Genomic DNA, 16,713 nt, shown 5'->3' with positions numbered 1-16,713 from the left:
GATCCAAGGCAAATAAGTAATAACTTTTCCTTTTTTGACAGAAACCAGGATTTCCTCCCCCCCCAGTGGAAAACATTTCAAAACTCACTGCAACAATAACATCTTAACTCTGGATGGAGAGATCTCATTTCTCCTTTTCTCAGAGGATGGTTAGAACAAAATGAAGAATTGCATTGAGAAAGAAAACAGTGAAATCCTACAACACACAGCTTCTGAGCTCCATTTAAAACAAAGCGGGCGAGTTTCTTTTGTATAGAGGCTTTTGCTACGGAGAAAAACTGCTTAAGGAAACAAAAGGACATACATTTACCATTTTCAATACAGACAACACAAGAGAGGCTGGAATATGACCCGCTTGATGGCAGACACAATTGTCCCTGCTCAGAGCTTCTTTATGTCCAGTTTCTTCCCATAACTGTTGATTTGTCAGGCAGCATCATTATCAGGGAAGTAAATGGCATTAAGAGACTGCAGTGACACACACCTCTCTATACTAGGAGTAGTATCTCCTTCCTCTCCTCTAAACTGCTCCCATCAGAAGAACACTACCTTGTATTCATATCCACTTCGCTCAGGGAAATCATTACCAGTAATACCTAAACCTCTTCTTGGGTTGCCATAAATCATAAAGCTCAGGGACTGACTTACGAATACTGTAAGTCTTACATTTCTTAGACATCAGCATATTAACACAAGGTTTTTGGCATCATCCTTGGCATTATGTCAAGATAAAACACTGCACACAACTGTGAGAGAAGACTGATACATGTAGAATAACGTTGGCACAACACGAGTGTTTCACATACTGCCTTTTGAATTTAGAGCACTGTCACCATAAGGAAGACTCATTCAGTTATTTATCATTTCTCCCCTTACAACAAACTGGGATCTTTAACATGGACTATGAATCATACATAGCTATGTTACATTCTGGAAAGCCATTGTTCTCATATGGGTGCAGAACAAACACTTCTTCACTGTCAAAGGAAGCAAAAAAGAGGTCTGCCTTGAGAGCATTGCACATCTCATGATTCCATTTTGGAGCTTGGGATCAGCCACCAGTCTTGTGATCATCAAAAAGTTCCAGCTTCCACTTTAAAAAGTCAGTGTCTAGTTTCACTGTCCATAAAGAGCAGCATGATCCTATGGTACCCTTAAATCCCAAAGCCACAGAATGCAGCACTTAACTCTGTGGGGGAAAAAAAGACTTCTTTTCGCTGCATTTTGGAGTTAAAATTCTTAATGATGGCTATTCTTGCTTTGTGGAAAACAGACCTTCTCCCCCCCCCCCCAGAATGATGTTAGAAACCCCATTTTGAAACATCGAAAACAGGATTTCAAAAGGTAATTTCAATTCTTTTTCTTACAGTTCCTCCCTGGTTTTTCATTGCTCAGTGTTCTGACAGCCACAGCAGCAGTATTTAAGACAACCCCAAATTTAACTGCTGCTCTCCCATTTACAGGAGAATCAAAGATGGCAAACTAGCAAATATGTTAACAGTCACTATATAAATGCTGAGGTTTGTATCACTGAGTTACAAAGAAGTCTTAAACATTAAGATCTCCTAGTCCTAAAACTGCACCTTTTAGAAGATAAATTGCTTTATGAAAAGAGCAGCCAGCAGACTGATGTGGTGAGTGGCATTGGTGGCATTTATTTCCTTCCCTTTTCTGATGCTTCAAACTATACTTACAGATACTGGAATGGACTTACTGCTAATAGAGCAAATCTCTCACTGTGGATTTTACTGACCAGGAATGACAATGAATGCTTTGAATGGCACCATGATTGGGCTTCCTCTGCTTTGAGATCACAGACTTCAAATTATCTTTTCCTTTATAGTCATGATTTTGAAGATCCAATATTCTCCTAGGCAATCATTGAACCCCAAGATCTAGCTTGCTTTGTGTGATTCACCCTTGTATTTACCTTAATACAATTCTCTCTACAGCACAGCCTGGAGCCTTACACTTAGAACCATATGTCCCAAATTGTCACTGTTTGAAGCTTAAGTGGCAAAAAGGATGAAATTAATTCTTTCCATTTAAAACCCCAGACTGACAGAATTAAGAGAACTCCATTCAGCCGCTTCCAGGCTAAAGTCCATCTTGTAAAGTTCAGTGATTCAGATTCAGTTTAGTACCAAAAGCGATGCTTGGGAACACTAACGGTGTATAAAACCCTAAGAACAATGAGCTTATTTATCTGCATTGTACTAGACTGGGGAAAAGAATAAGTTCTGAACAAGTCCAGATAAAGCAAGAAGCCCAGGCCTCATAAAAAGACATGAAGCAAATTAAATATTAAACATTGGCAACACGTAATCTGGTCTCCAAATTAGTTCAGGGATGACTCAGTCCAATGTTGCCTAAAACTGTCAGGTTTATACTGCACAGAGCAGCCCAAAAGCTTTATGTTTACAACAATCATCTACATGCATCTATGCCCTGACATTCTCCCTAGAGTGCTTTTGCACGCCTCCCCCATGCAGAAATTCCTCTCCTACCTTTAAGGCAATAAAGGGTGATTGTTATCACAACACCAAGAGTACTCCAACCAGCAGGAAACACAGAGGGGAAGTAAAAATAGGATTACATGAATTACAACCTAGCCAGGGGTCTGGGAGTAGAAACACGGAGGTAGCTCCAGATCTCCCGCTCTGTATCTGCTGATCTCACTGCTGCAATTCCTCCCTTAAGATCTTGTCTCCCCAGTGTTAAAAAGAAGTCTCCCTTCATCTGAAGAGAGACTTCAGGCTCCCTCGCACTGCACTAGGCAGGGTAACCTCAGGAGGTTGCGTGTGCCACAAAAAATCATCTGCTTCCTCTTTAATACGCTCTCACATCAATCCCTATAATCCTTACAGTTCCCCCTGCCTCTTCTCTCCGTGATGCACAGATCTCACCCTGGTTATCATGGAATTCAAAGGAGTACTGGAGCAAACCTCATGACAACTGCAAACAGATGAGAACTACCGAGCTGGAACCAGGAGCTAAACAATTTGACCCCGACGATGTTCATTTCTGAAGAGTGAGACAACCCTAAGGCTGACCCCAAAGCAACAGGTTAAGCAAACACCGGGTGTGATTTCTCAGCTGTTGGTTGTATGTCAGTGTTTGAATTCATTTGCCTGACAAGAGCCACTTACATACAATAGCGATGGAGCTAGGTCACAATGACATCTGGCCCTCTCAGAGGGGCTGGTTGCTCCTCAAAGCCCTTTGATCACTGTGCTATGCTTTGGTCTCAGCCACTTTGATAGTCAATTGAGCTGAGGCTGAGAGCTTCACACAGGAGCAGAATCTGGCCTCAGGCTTTTAAAATACACCTGCAGCTGGCTGAATGCAAGGAGCACTGCTGGAGCCCACTTTCATCACGGGAAGATGGAACATGCAGAGACACGAGGCAAACTGGGATCCAGCCACACGCTTCAGCAGGGTTATAGTTGTGTAACTGTTGTCACAAGCTAACTAACACACAGCAAAGTAACAGAACAAAAGCCTCCCTGTTTCACCCCCCCCCCCAGCACAAACATCGGAGCTTGACAAGAACCCCAAAGCTCTGCGCTGAAGAGGCACTTTGGCACCTCTTTCTGCAGGGCTGGGCCCTCACCAAACACAATGAGGGATGGAGAGTTAAGCCAGGACGTCCCGATGTCAGGGGGACATTAGGGTGGTTGGTACCTCGTCCAAGGCATGCATACCTGAGCAGGACAGGACTAGTTGTGCAACTTCATTCTGCTGCTGGTGCTTGCAGCATTAAAAAACTTAAGAGCAGAGCTTTATACACATGAAAAGCCCTTAAATTGCTTCTAACCCCATCCATACTATACTTTCTCCTATCATGCTTTGTTATTTATAAAAATCTTGATTTGTTAACTCTAAAGACTTGAAGTTTTAATCTTTACATCACGTGAAGACAGTTTTATGCTGTGTTAACAGAAAGGTGCTTTTTCAGCATGTTTCCCACATCTGCCTGGCTCAGAAGTGACAGAACACCTCTCACATGAGACACTCTGGGAACAGCCAACAAGAGAATTATCCAGAAAATCCACATGGGAAAGACAGATGTTTGTATGGGAGAAGAGCTGTCGCTAATCACAGCTCTCACAGCACTGAATGTGTTTAATGGAACAATGTGTTATGGTACAAAACATCCTACAAGAAGATACCAAAGCCTGATCTGACCCAGTTCCCAGAAGCTGTACTTTATTAACAAGTGTTATTAACTTCAGCACAATTACTCACACAGACAAGGGTATCCACAGGCAAATCCTGATTCAGTAACTTCTATAACATGACTGAATTTCTGGTATGTGGGTAGTCAGCATTATTTAGGATGACTCAGGACACTCTAAATATAAGATACCCACTTTGCCTTATAGCTTTAGAGGTTTTTAAACCATATGTAAAATGATCTCATCATGTGCTGCTTTGCATCTTATTGCTCAATCAGGTATTGCTAAACAGGAGCGTTAAGTAATCTATTGTATAGTACACAGTACTCTACAGTACTACACAGAACATAGAACTCCACTCTAATTCCAGCAGCAGTTGGCTATGTAATTCCTGGTACAGACAATAAATTACTGTCCTCTACAGTACATTTTAAAGGCAGCAAAGAATACATTGCAATAATCAATGACAGATGCTACAAAGTAAGTCACTTTGATTTTGAAATGGTCAGAGAAGCTTCTGATGTCCAGCACTCAAATGGCCACTCCAGAGCCATCCCTCTATCACTTGACTTCTTTGTCACTGGGCAGTGACAGAGGTGATAAAGCTGAGACAGGGCAATGTGTAAGAGGAGGAAAGGGGAAATGCTGGGTCTGAACTGGGTCATGGTGTGTTAGTGGAGTCATGCTAACTCACACCAGCAGAGATTTCGTCTTGTAATTATGCACATAAAGTATTACTCGGAACATAACTCTCCCCAGATTAAGAACTCAGTTCTGGTGTTAAAGCCACCTTGTCTTCAAGGAGGTCACAACTGCAACCTTGAGAAGTGAGAGGGTGAGGAGGCAGGCAAAAGATGCATGAGCCATAGTTCTTCCTGTTTCAGCTGCCTTTTTCTGGTCTTTGAAAGTGTCTCATATCTCATCCCCCCTTGGCTGATGACTTGTGCTGAGGTAGAAGGAATAAATCAGCATTCCTGCGCTTCAGGCACACCAAAGCTTTACTGTTGTGGCTATTTTGTGGGTATTAGAGTCTGGAACATCTTCCTTTTCCCAAAGCCAGCGAGTGCAACAGTTTAAGGAAGAGCCTAGAAGGATTCACTATGAGAGCAGATCACCTGTAAGACAAATACCTTCTGATGCATGCTGAATCTCTGCATCAACTTGTCTGCTTGCCCTAGCTCCAAGAGAAATCCTTTGGTTCGAGCAGACTGCCAGAACTATGAGGAATCCCACCCCTGCCATTACCTTCAAGTTCTATGTGGTCATTTTGCTTCCAAAGTACAAAAATCATACAATATATTCCCCAGCTCATCATCTTCCATCATTCAAAACAGGCCTGGATTTCCAAGGAGTGCAAAGACCAGTAGCAAGTAGCTGCACCTAATGAATCAGGATCTAACTCAGTTGACAATTCTCTGTAGACACATCAGAAATATCATAGATAAAACACAAGTAGAGAGACAATTTGGGGAAGGTCTTGCTGGACTTTGCTAGGATTAACAGGAATTTTCCTTCTTTTATTTAGCAAGAAAAGCTATTTGATTATTTGCATAAGGCCACTGGAAAGAACGTGTGCACTGGAGGCAGACCATGCTGGGGGGTCCTGCAGATCTGTACATAGGAATTCAGACATGTGCTAGCTGCAGTGATGCAGACTGCAGCACAGAGATAGTCTGTGCTATGCCTTTACTGATCTATGACCAGCTTTCTTGGGCTATCTTTACATGCTGGTGTTGCTGTCCTGAGCTATTCATAGCCCAAGTAAATTAATACAGGAATCTGAGGAGTCCTTCTCCCAGTGCCATATCTAGAAGGAATCAGAGAATTTCATCTCCAGTGGTACAAGGAGGAGAGATCAAAGGCAACTCCTACCTCTCTCTTCTTGCCTTGAAAGAAAACATTACTCTTACGAATCCCAGGTATTTAAACACACGCTATTGATGTGCACGAGCACTGTTTCAGAGACACGCACAGAAAGGATAGGGTACGGCACGCAGGCAGCTTAAGGGGTACAAGGAAAGCAGGCTGACAAAAAATAACAAACACCCCACACCAATCATCACCCAGACCATGGTTTTGTGAAGGTCTTTGTTATCCGAAAGGAGCTGTCAAAGCTGTTGAACAGTTTTTAGCCTGAAGAGCTGTTTGCTGCCCTGGGTTTGGGGGTGGATGGCATTATTTCTTTGCCACAGCTGAATGATAATGCTTTTCGAGGATGAATTACAAATGGGAGAATTGCAAATACTTGTCTGAGCACAAATTACTTTGTTTGCCTGAGAGGGAAGGTGTTTGTATGAGGAACAGCCACTCCCGGACAGGCATCCTCAGAGGCAACACACATACAAAGGCATTCGAGCTCCCACAGCAGCTCATGAGCGAGTGTGAACACAAGCAGCTCACTGGGCTCCAGTGAGATTAATTGAGCACTTTCTCAGTGCTCATCTCCACCCAGAAGCTGGCATCCTCAGGCCTGTAGTAAGTGATCCACCACCAACCATCTGTCTTGCTGTCATCCCCATTAAACATGTTTTATTTCTCTCTATTTACCTCGCCTTTATGCGTCACTGGAAAACAGAAGAGTACTATTTGGGAAAATTACTCCTCTCCATAACTTGAAGACTTGTGGTTGGACACAACATATTATAAGCAAAACAGATCCAAAGGTCAGTGCTCCTACCAGTACTCCCTTCCATCACCCAGGAGTCGAAATGTGGCAATGCAGGCTGAGATTTTATGTTGGCATCTCTCACAGCCCTGCATAGGGTCCCTTGACCCTTTCCTGCAACAGCTCCCCAGCTGTGGAGACACGCGCCACGTGCTTTCGTTGCCAAGCTCTTGCACAATTTGCTTGCAAGTCTGTAAGGCAGACCCTGCTGCCTGTTCTGGGCTCTGGCTGGAGAGGAAAGGAAAGGGAATGTTCCTGTTTTAGCTTCGGATTATTTTCAACACATGATGACAGATGCTCTGCAGTGGGAAGGGTTTCTGCAGCACGACTGCACAGGCACGTAACTGCAGGCGATGGGAGAAGAGCTCAGCACAAGGTCTTGCCCAGCCAGGTGACCCTGGTGCATCCTGAACAGCACTGACACAACGTGGGCTCCTATTTCTAGGTCACAGATTTCTGCTATAAACATCATATGTCAAAAACCCCACAGGAAAGAATTTAACATCAAAGCAACTCAAAGCTTCCTCCCTTCTTGTTATTTATCTCTTTGTCCTCTATACTAACACCAGATCTCAGCATCATGCTCACCCCTCTTTCCCAGGGTGGTCTAGGCTATTTTTGAAACCTTTCTGACTGCCAGAGAGAGGGATGAGCTTTGCAATGAGAGTCTTTCTTCAAGCCTCCACAGCACCAATGGCACCTACTTCCTCTAAAGTCCTAGACAACACAATTTGTCCATTATTACTGGAAGGAAGCAGCAAACAAATGCAGTCAGACACCAAAGAGATGTGTCATATTCTATCTCACAAGTGTCACGCTTCAGCATGTCACTGTATTAAAAGGGATTTTCCACAGCTTGAGGATACCGTCAGTTTAAGTCTATAATGACCTCTCCAACATCAGTCAGCAGAGGGTACAGGTAGTCTCAAGAAAACTTGCTTGACACACGGCAAGGCTGAGGATCAGAGCAGGAACAGAACTGGAGATAAAGGCAATAAACAAGTATTGATGAGGAGACGGACCTTTGTGGAGCAAGATCTGATCTCTTATCACATGCTCCTAACTCAGAATGTAATAACCGTTCCTCGTTGCCTACAGAGATAGCCAGACACTTCCAGATGTTGGTTCACCAAAGGTCTTGGGCTGAATCACCCTGAAGGTGCACAGCCTTCACCAGCAAGCCAAGGAAGACCTGATGAGTAACAGATACCTGATTCCCACAGCTGGTGGTGACAATTGCCATCCTTGCAACAGCAGTAATGCAGACTTCGGGCACTGGGAAATCACCCACAAAAGACAGAAGCACACTTTTCAAACCCTCTCACATAGCACAGTGACACTGGCTCCATGCCTTCAGGTGCGATTTGGGAGACTCTTTAATAGCCATCTAAGGTGTCCCACTATTTTGCTGACATTGGAGATCTATGCCCATAAATCCCCTACACATCAAGAGATGCTTGGACAAGACCTTGTATGACAGAGATTATTACCTTGTCAAAGTAGAAGCCAAACGCATCCCCTGTCAAAAGCAACTATCACAACCTAAGAGTAAAACATGCCTGTTATCCTTCCCTTTCTTCATTGCAAAAGGACCCCCAAGCAGATACAGCAAACTGAATGCTCTCAAGAACATATTCAAAGCAGATACATGTCAGAGGTTAGAAGTGAAAAGCACACGCTCTCTGGGACATTCTGCTTCTGTTCTCTCAGGCCCCAATTCCTCAAACACACACGCCTGTGCTTCATTTCAGCACAGAAACCAGAAGGTTTCTGTAGCACGCTCATGGAAACTAGGGTAAGAACACTCCCATCTGCAGAATCAGGGCCCAAGGCCATGGCCCGTCACTGGAACGTAGGCTGGGAAGCATCTCCTTCCACAGGATAGGAGTCAGAGTAACATCATACAATTGGAATAGAAACTGCAGGGAAAAACCCTGTTGGTAATCAGCAATGCCACAATGGATGGATCTGCAAGACCAGCTTAATTTGGCTCTCTTCTTCAGGGGAAAGTCAGCAGTCTGAAGAGCTTTCCATGTCTACCTACGTCCATCTGGGGCACTTCAGCAATCGCTGGTATAAAATAGCACATATTATAGCAAAATGCCAAAGGGTTAAGCCTCTAAATAGGAACTAGGGGAGGACAAGCATTGGGGTGGAGAACATAAAGCCTAAAGCATTCCCAACCTCAGCTCAGGTATTGGAGCAGCAAATTGAAGCTGTGGCCACCTCACTGTTGTCAGCCTGGAATCTATTCAGCTGCATCGTGCCTCCCAGAGGCAGCCTTGCAAAAAGGCTGATTTGACAATCTGGGAGGCATCTGCTCATCAATTATTAGCACAGCATTCATTTAGCAGTGTCTCCATCAACCCACTCAGCCCTAGCTAAGCTTTGATCACTCCATAGTCTATTCAGTCTTAAAAGTCATCAGGATGCAAACAAGTATTCAGAGGGGATCAAGGTTCTGCACCTTCCTTCACATGAATCACTGCAACAGGGACTCACCATGTTGAAGTGAGCCTCAGAAAGATACTTTCATGAGAAGTACCTTCCAAGAACATGAATAACACACTTGACTGCAATGTACCAGCCTACATAGGCTTTTGAAATGCATCAGCCTCACCTCAAATACCTGGCCCTGTGATATGTCAAGCATCATTAACAGGCTGGTTTGGGGACTCAGCTGAACTGCTATCATCTGATTGCTCCCTTCCCAGACAGCATGACTTACACAGCAGGATTTTTCATGGCTTCATCACAGCTTAAAAGTTCCCTATCACCAACCATTATCTATGCAACGCTTTAGACAGTTTCACAATTAGAACTGTATTGCTGGTCTTCCAGAAACCTGGCAAAACATGATGACAGATGGTCTATTTGGCACTTAAGGAGCTTTGCTTTTCACGTTGGTCAGATCTAGGAATTTGCCAGGTAGCAGCTTCTTTTGCCAGTTTTCCATATTGATAATCAAGGATCTCAGTTAGGAGCAGCCCTGCTGAGCAGGCTCTACAAACGGAGAACAAAAAGACATCTCTTGCTTTTTACCCCACTTTGAAATGGATTTTTAGGCGTTTGACAACAAGACCTTTCTCCCTCACAATAAGCAAATGGAGCACAATAAAGGGACACAGCCTGCAGAAATCAAGACCTTCCATGAAACTCCCCAGAGGAAGGATTGAATAGATCAGTAGGCCTAGATGTGAAACAGGCTTCAGGACACTTCTAAAGAGGGATGGTTCAGTGTGTTTTCTCCTTCCGTCACTTAAAATTACCCCCACACAGATCAAACACAGATTTCATTTATATTCCCACCACTGTCTGGTTAATACCTTTAATACAGCAATTTTTTGCTTGTAAACCCAAGCACAAAAAAAGAGTCTGCGAGTCCCAACCTTCCCTTTTGGGTGATGATTTTATTGGTATTATTTCTATGTAAACACACTCCTGACAACTCTGCAGTTCCTTGCAATTCCCAAAAAAAGCTCAGGAACTGCTTGTCAACCCTGTTTTTGAGGTGATCATGCAGACAGCAGTGAGACATAACCTGGCCAAGGTAAGGAATTGCAAGGCAAGAAGAGAACTCGTGCACATGCCTGCAGACAGGGCTGTGCACATGTCCTTGCATGCTGGTTCTTACTCACTATCACACACACACACACACACTATTTTTGCATCAGCTATTGCTGTGGCCCCCAGATCTGAAGAGCTGCAGAGGCCATTAGATGCCTAATCACCCATGATTAATCCAAATGGAGTTTTCCCATTCACGGGAACACTCCCTGCTTCCGAACAAGAGCAGCAGAGTGTTCTCAGCTGTGTCTCAACATGCTCTATGAAGTGTGATGAAAGACGATAAGAAATTTATCCCAGAGAAAGACAACAGGCTACTGGTGCTTTAATAAACTTGTACATTTAGTTCTTTATGAGGGCAGCCTCCTATTACCTATGGGGAGGCAAAACTGCAAACCAACACACACACCTCTGGGAGAGTCCCTTTTTAGAGCTCTCAGGGCCCAGATTAACACACAAACCATGTTTGTTCAGCTTCTCTTTGCTCCTCTCACAGTCCCATCTGCTATTCCCTTAAAGTGAGACCCCAGTTTCATCAACAGGAACCAGTGACACAGAGGAAGAGGTATCCTGGCAGGTTTGTAGCTACATCTGCTGTTCCTTGCATAAGCCTTTCATTATAGAAATGGTAGGTCATGTACTGGGGAGCCCATTCTTACCTATGCAATACAATGGAAGAAAGCTAAATAGGTTTCTCTGCATTAGGATGTAGCTTCAGGGTATGCATAGGTGGGATATTTCCCATAGATAGTGTTTCTTACTCACGGAGGAAGGTGGATGCATGGTAAGAATCTTTCAATACCACTTATTATCCCAGGCAATTCACTTGTACAGCACCCAGAATTGCATACCAGAAAGGCACCTTGTATGTTAGCAATAGGAGTGAACACCTAGGGCAGGACAGGGAGCAGGATAGGGGGGTACAGAGATAGGGACAACACTAAGACCCAAACCACACACACCAGGCTCTGTTAAAGCTCTCACACTGAGACACCCCAAATCATCAGTTCTAGCCAGAGGTCGCACCCAAAATCCTTAGACAACACTCCAAGCTCTTTCGGTGATTTCATGTGTGATCTTGGTCACTCACTGCCTCAGTTTCACAATCATGAGCTCAATTCTTACTTGCTGCCATTGTCAGAATGTGGATAGCAGTGGTCTGCGGGGCTTGTCTTGTTTTAACCTGACACAGCACCCATAACTTACTGCTTGCTTTCATGAAAAGCTCTGACATTTTACAACTCCAGGAGCTCCAACCTTGGCCTGGCATATCCAGTTCCACCTGAAAATGCCCAGGAATTCTCTCCCTAACTTGAGATTTCATATGGAAGAACCATGCGAGCTGCATCTGCCCAGTGCTACTCCAGTGACCACAAAGTCCAAGTGAAATGGGAATAGGTGCATAAACCCAACACAGAGAAACAAAAGCAGCTCTGGGGCTGTCGCTAGGCATTAGGAAACACATGCACATAGTAGCTGGACCTTTCTTTCGACATCAATTGTATTACCTGACCTCTCAATACCTCTCTTCCACCCAGACAACGCCACATATACACCCCCATAGCTAAAATGAGTTGTTACAGCAACAAAAAGAGGCACTACAAGTTTCCAGGTAAGTACAAACAGGAAACTGAGGTGGACAAAACAAGTGTAGCCAAAAGGAAGCAACCAAACATCAAAGCAAGGAGCTCCAACCACAGATAGCCCATCTGGTTCTTCACATACACCTAGGAGGCACAGCAAGGATATGCTCCTACACACATGCTGTGACCAGTTTTTGCACCAGCAAGCCAACACTATGCAAATAAATAAAGCCAAGAGGCATGCAGAGCCTTACCTACCGCCCTGGGTGCTTTCTCACTGGGACCTGCAGTTTCCACCTGGATCATGCTCTCCTCCAGTGCCTTTTGGGACAAGGGGCAGAATCAGCACCTCACTTCTCCCACCTCCAGAGCAGCCAGGCTGCTTGTTTCTACAGTAAACACAATCTGACACAGCTGCTCCTGACCTAGGGGAAATGAGAGCTCACCTCAGGGAGAGGAACTCAGACCTCCTGGTTGATCACAATGTGCCTTCAGGTCTGTTTTCACATGAGCAGGGTATTTCAGATATGCCAGAGCTTGTGCTTTTAGAGTACGCAAGAAACCATGGCTGCTGTAAAACTGCCACAGCTGAGCCGTAACATCAGGTTGAAATCCATGGGGTGATACAAGGCCAGAGAACAGTGTTAGGACTCCAGGTTCTTCTGAAGCTTGCACATGATTAGCGCAGGTTTTACAATACCACTGCACATCCAGTAGTCACCGGCCATGCTGGCAAACCATCCCTTTACCTCTCCCTTGTACTTGCATCCATCTTTTCTGTGAGGATGAATGTGAAAGGAACCTTTTTCACACAGGAAGGTTGACATCTCACACCAACCAAAGAAAATGTGAGGTTAGAACCGTGAGTTTTCCCGATGATCCTGTTTCATGGAAAGGACCACGATGCTGGGAGAAGATTTCCCAAAGAGAAGTCTTGGTGTTCATCTGCTGTAAAGTCTATCTTTCCTGTGTCAAAAGGCAGTTATAAGACTGACAATTCCTCTCACATGCATCACTCCTTTAAAGCATCAAACCGCTGCGCTGGGTTGATGTAGTTTATCCACAGTTTTCTTCACTGTTCCCAGTTTGTCCTTAGAGCTGATCGAGTCGTTTGTCCTCTAACTTGATAGCAAAATCCACCAATTTAATACACGCAAGTTCCCAACTGGCTGCCAGACAGCAAGAAAGCCTGGTGAGTTCTATTAAGTGTATTGGATTTGAACCCCAGAGCTAATGAGCCCCATATCTCACAGGCAGCCGTGGCTCAGTCCCTTCCCTGCTGCTCCCCTTCCTTTGAAGACTCAGATTTCATTCAGACAATAGGACACGTGTCCAGCCAAATGCCACCTCCATCAAGACATCCACATGAATGATGAGCCCCAAATTACCTATGTGAATCTCAGAATACAGCATCTGAGCAGACACTTGGAGGTGATCTCTCCTATGACAAGTAGAGCCAACCCACCTGCACTGCAGTGTTATTTCTGCACCAGCACTATCTTCCAGAAAAAGCAGTTTAAATATAGCAATGATTTTAGATTCACAGCTAAGTGTAACTGCTCACACCACTTTGTAGATTAAAAGCCCTGAGGCAAAGGTATGTTGAGCAACCCAGATCTATGGCAAAGCTTGGAACAAAACCCACTCTCCTTGCTTTATAGTGTTAAGCTGTACCTAGAAACACAATCTTCCTTTATTTTAACACCTCCTCTGCCCAGTGTCATTGACAATAATGAGATAAAAATTGCAGCAACATAACTGAGATGAAAATTAATTAGTAATCCTCAATGAGATTGTCTTCACTGCAAGGTGATACTGCTTTGTGAGTTTCCAGATGGGAATAGCCTGAAGTGGATGAATTCCCACCTTTTCCAGCTGAACATGAATGTCATGCACTGATTCTCCACCCAGCCTAGAGGCGTCCTTCAAGACCTGGGGCCTCAGGCACTTGGCCTAAGAGCTCACTCTAGAAGCAGAGATTTTGCCAGGAGAGTTCTGTTAGGTGTTACACCATCCCTTTGTTTGAGGGGTGTGGAGGAAATGCTGTCCAACCTGTTGACTGAGTAAAAGGGCCTTTGAACTGTAGTTACCTTCTGGCTCGGAGTTCAGTTGGGCAATCCGAATTGTTTGCGTTTGATTAGACACATAAAGAAAATGTGAAGCTATGTCACTTTGTACTAAGACATTGTCAAAAAGACGTGGATAAACAGCTCAGGAACACAGTGCAGGAACACCTAGAGCTCTTTGCCAGGGGAAAAACAGGTGAGAGAGACCTCAGGGCAACCTTTTATACTCATTCATCTGGTTGCTCATCCATTCACACTTCTCTTTAGCAGCTTTTGATAAAGCACGAAGAAGGAAAGCCTTGAATGGACAAAATCAGTATCCTCGTATGGCAGCAGTCCTCATATTTAGACTAGATCCTTCTATTTCCTGGGAATGTGAAGGTTAATGTTGCACACAGAGCACATGCAGATCAACGTGCAGAGTCACAGCAATGGGCAGTTATCAAGGGGTTTCGTGGGACTGGTGGGAGTATAAGAACCACACAATAAGAGAAGACAAAGTATTCTGGTTACCCAATACACAGTCATCCTGTACTCCCTGTGGCCAGGTATTTATTATGTGTGTGTGGGGTGTTGGCAAGGGAGAGACAACCAGAGATACAGAAAAGCAGCTAGCTTGGTCACAGAGGAAGCACTGTGACTGTATTGGAGAGGAAAAATATAGTGATGACTAAGGGAGGGAAGACAGAAAAGCAAGAAGATATTTAAATTCAAAGGGATCCAATGCACATCCTGATTTTAGCATCAGCCCTTTAGGGTCTACCCACGTTTATATGGAACAATTCCTGGGTGGTGAGAGAGACAATAAATGTAGTTCTGTAGGCTACGTGCCAGAATATTCATGAGAAATGTAGATGATTTATAGCTTACCGAAGGCACTGAGATCAGTGCTTGGACCACATTGGCTATTTTTCTATGACAAGGCTCAGGTCTATATAACACAGAGGGATTAGGGCCTATCCATCCATCAAAGTCTCCTGGGACATCAGGTTTCTGATGCCAGTGAGAAGAAAAACTCCCATGTGCTGCCTCTGGCTCTGCCCCATGAGCTGCAGTGCATCACGCGCACCGCTAACGTTTCAGCCTTGCTGTTTGCTTACGAAGCAGATGTTTGACAGGCACAGAGATAATTCCTTCAAGATCTGCAGCAGCTGTGGCCAGCACTCAGATAAGAGGCCCTGTATTGCTGCAGCCACCCAGCCAAGGCCTTATGCAACTTGGTTAAATCGCCCTTTGAGACGCTGCCTTGCCAGCTCGAGTAAGTGGCAGGCACCTCTCTACGGGAGAAGAAAATCAGTCTTTTGTTTAATGTCAATGTGCTTTTCCTTTGGGCTCCAGTTTTGAAACACTTTATTTTCCCCTCTGTATTGTTTTGGGGATGTTTTCGTAACGTGGAGGCTTCATGCATCCAAACATGGGCTGCTCCTGCCCTTGCCAGCCATCAGTGCTTTGGTGGGGAGGTAGGTTAGCCCTGACTCTGTAGGAACTCAAGAAGTCAATGGTGTTGAATGGTTATTTTCATAACCCTAGACCTCCTCACTGCCTGACACTGCTTTGTGCAGAGCACAGTCTACAGCTGACTTGTGGAGTTTAAATGATTCTCTTTTCAGAACTAAAATATCATTCTGTGACCATTCATTAAAGGAGAAGAGAAACAAAGCTGAACTCGGAACAATGCCTTGGGTACCCCTTAACAAGAAGAGCATCCCAAGACATTTCTGCACCCAAAATGGGCAATGTGGGGAGGAATAATACAGAGGTACTCGCACTGGGTAGCCACAAACCATCTGCAGTAGCCTAACACAGACCTGGTATTGTACCCACTGAAAAAAGCAAACCCGGTGTCAGGGATTAGTACCTTGGTCTCAACACCACCACGTGCTGCAGATTCAGCTCTTGCTGGTGTAAATGCTTTTTGCCATAGTCTATATCTAGAGTGTCATCACAACTTCTTGGTTCACTGGAATCCAGACATGGCACATCTGGCTTAGAATTTAAACACAGACCTTGTGTATCCCTGTATACAAAACGCCAGGCAACAGGAAGTCTGGCACATACCATGTGGGGTTTTGGGGATTCTGGAAGTAATAGAATACGTGCAGATTACATCAAAGAGCTGACACCAAAGCAGCCAGAGTGAACCCACTGAGCTTTAAACTAGGAAGGCTTTGGGGAAAACGCAGGGAGAAGAAAATCGTCCATATTCTCAGTGAGAAGCTGGGAATAAAGCTCAGCTTCATCAGTCCAGACATGAATATCCTCAGGGCTGAATACTCTGGGAGTGGCCATCACAGAGGCAGATCTAGGAAACAGAACAAACACGAGTGAAGTTCAAAACAACAGCACATGATAACTCTGTGCAAAACAGGAGTCATAAAAAGTCAAAGGAACTATTAACACTTCCCCCTTCTGTTGCACCTCCCTTTGGAGGACTTCAATGCGCTTCACCAGAGACACGTGTCAGATTGTGATGCCTTTACTCATGCCCCTTGCTACATACGTGACCTCATTTGATTTTTATGGTTCAAAGCAGTATCTTAAGTACAGAGGGATCAGACTCTTGACCCAGCTGGTGCAGTGTCAGTCATTTTAGGATTGTTTTTTATTGATTAAAATGCTGGGTCAGAAATGACTGTACTTTCTCTTGGCATTAG

The sequence above is a fragment of the Pezoporus wallicus genome, unplaced genomic scaffold, assembly GCF_028554395.1.
Source record: "Pezoporus wallicus isolate ANWC-B61680 ecotype Strahan unplaced genomic scaffold, APGP_CSIRO_Pwel_v1 contig_8542, whole genome shotgun sequence".
Classification (NCBI taxonomy): Eukaryota; Metazoa; Chordata; class Aves; order Psittaciformes; family Psittacidae; genus Pezoporus; species Pezoporus wallicus.
Note: the sequence above shows the minus strand (reverse complement) of the source record.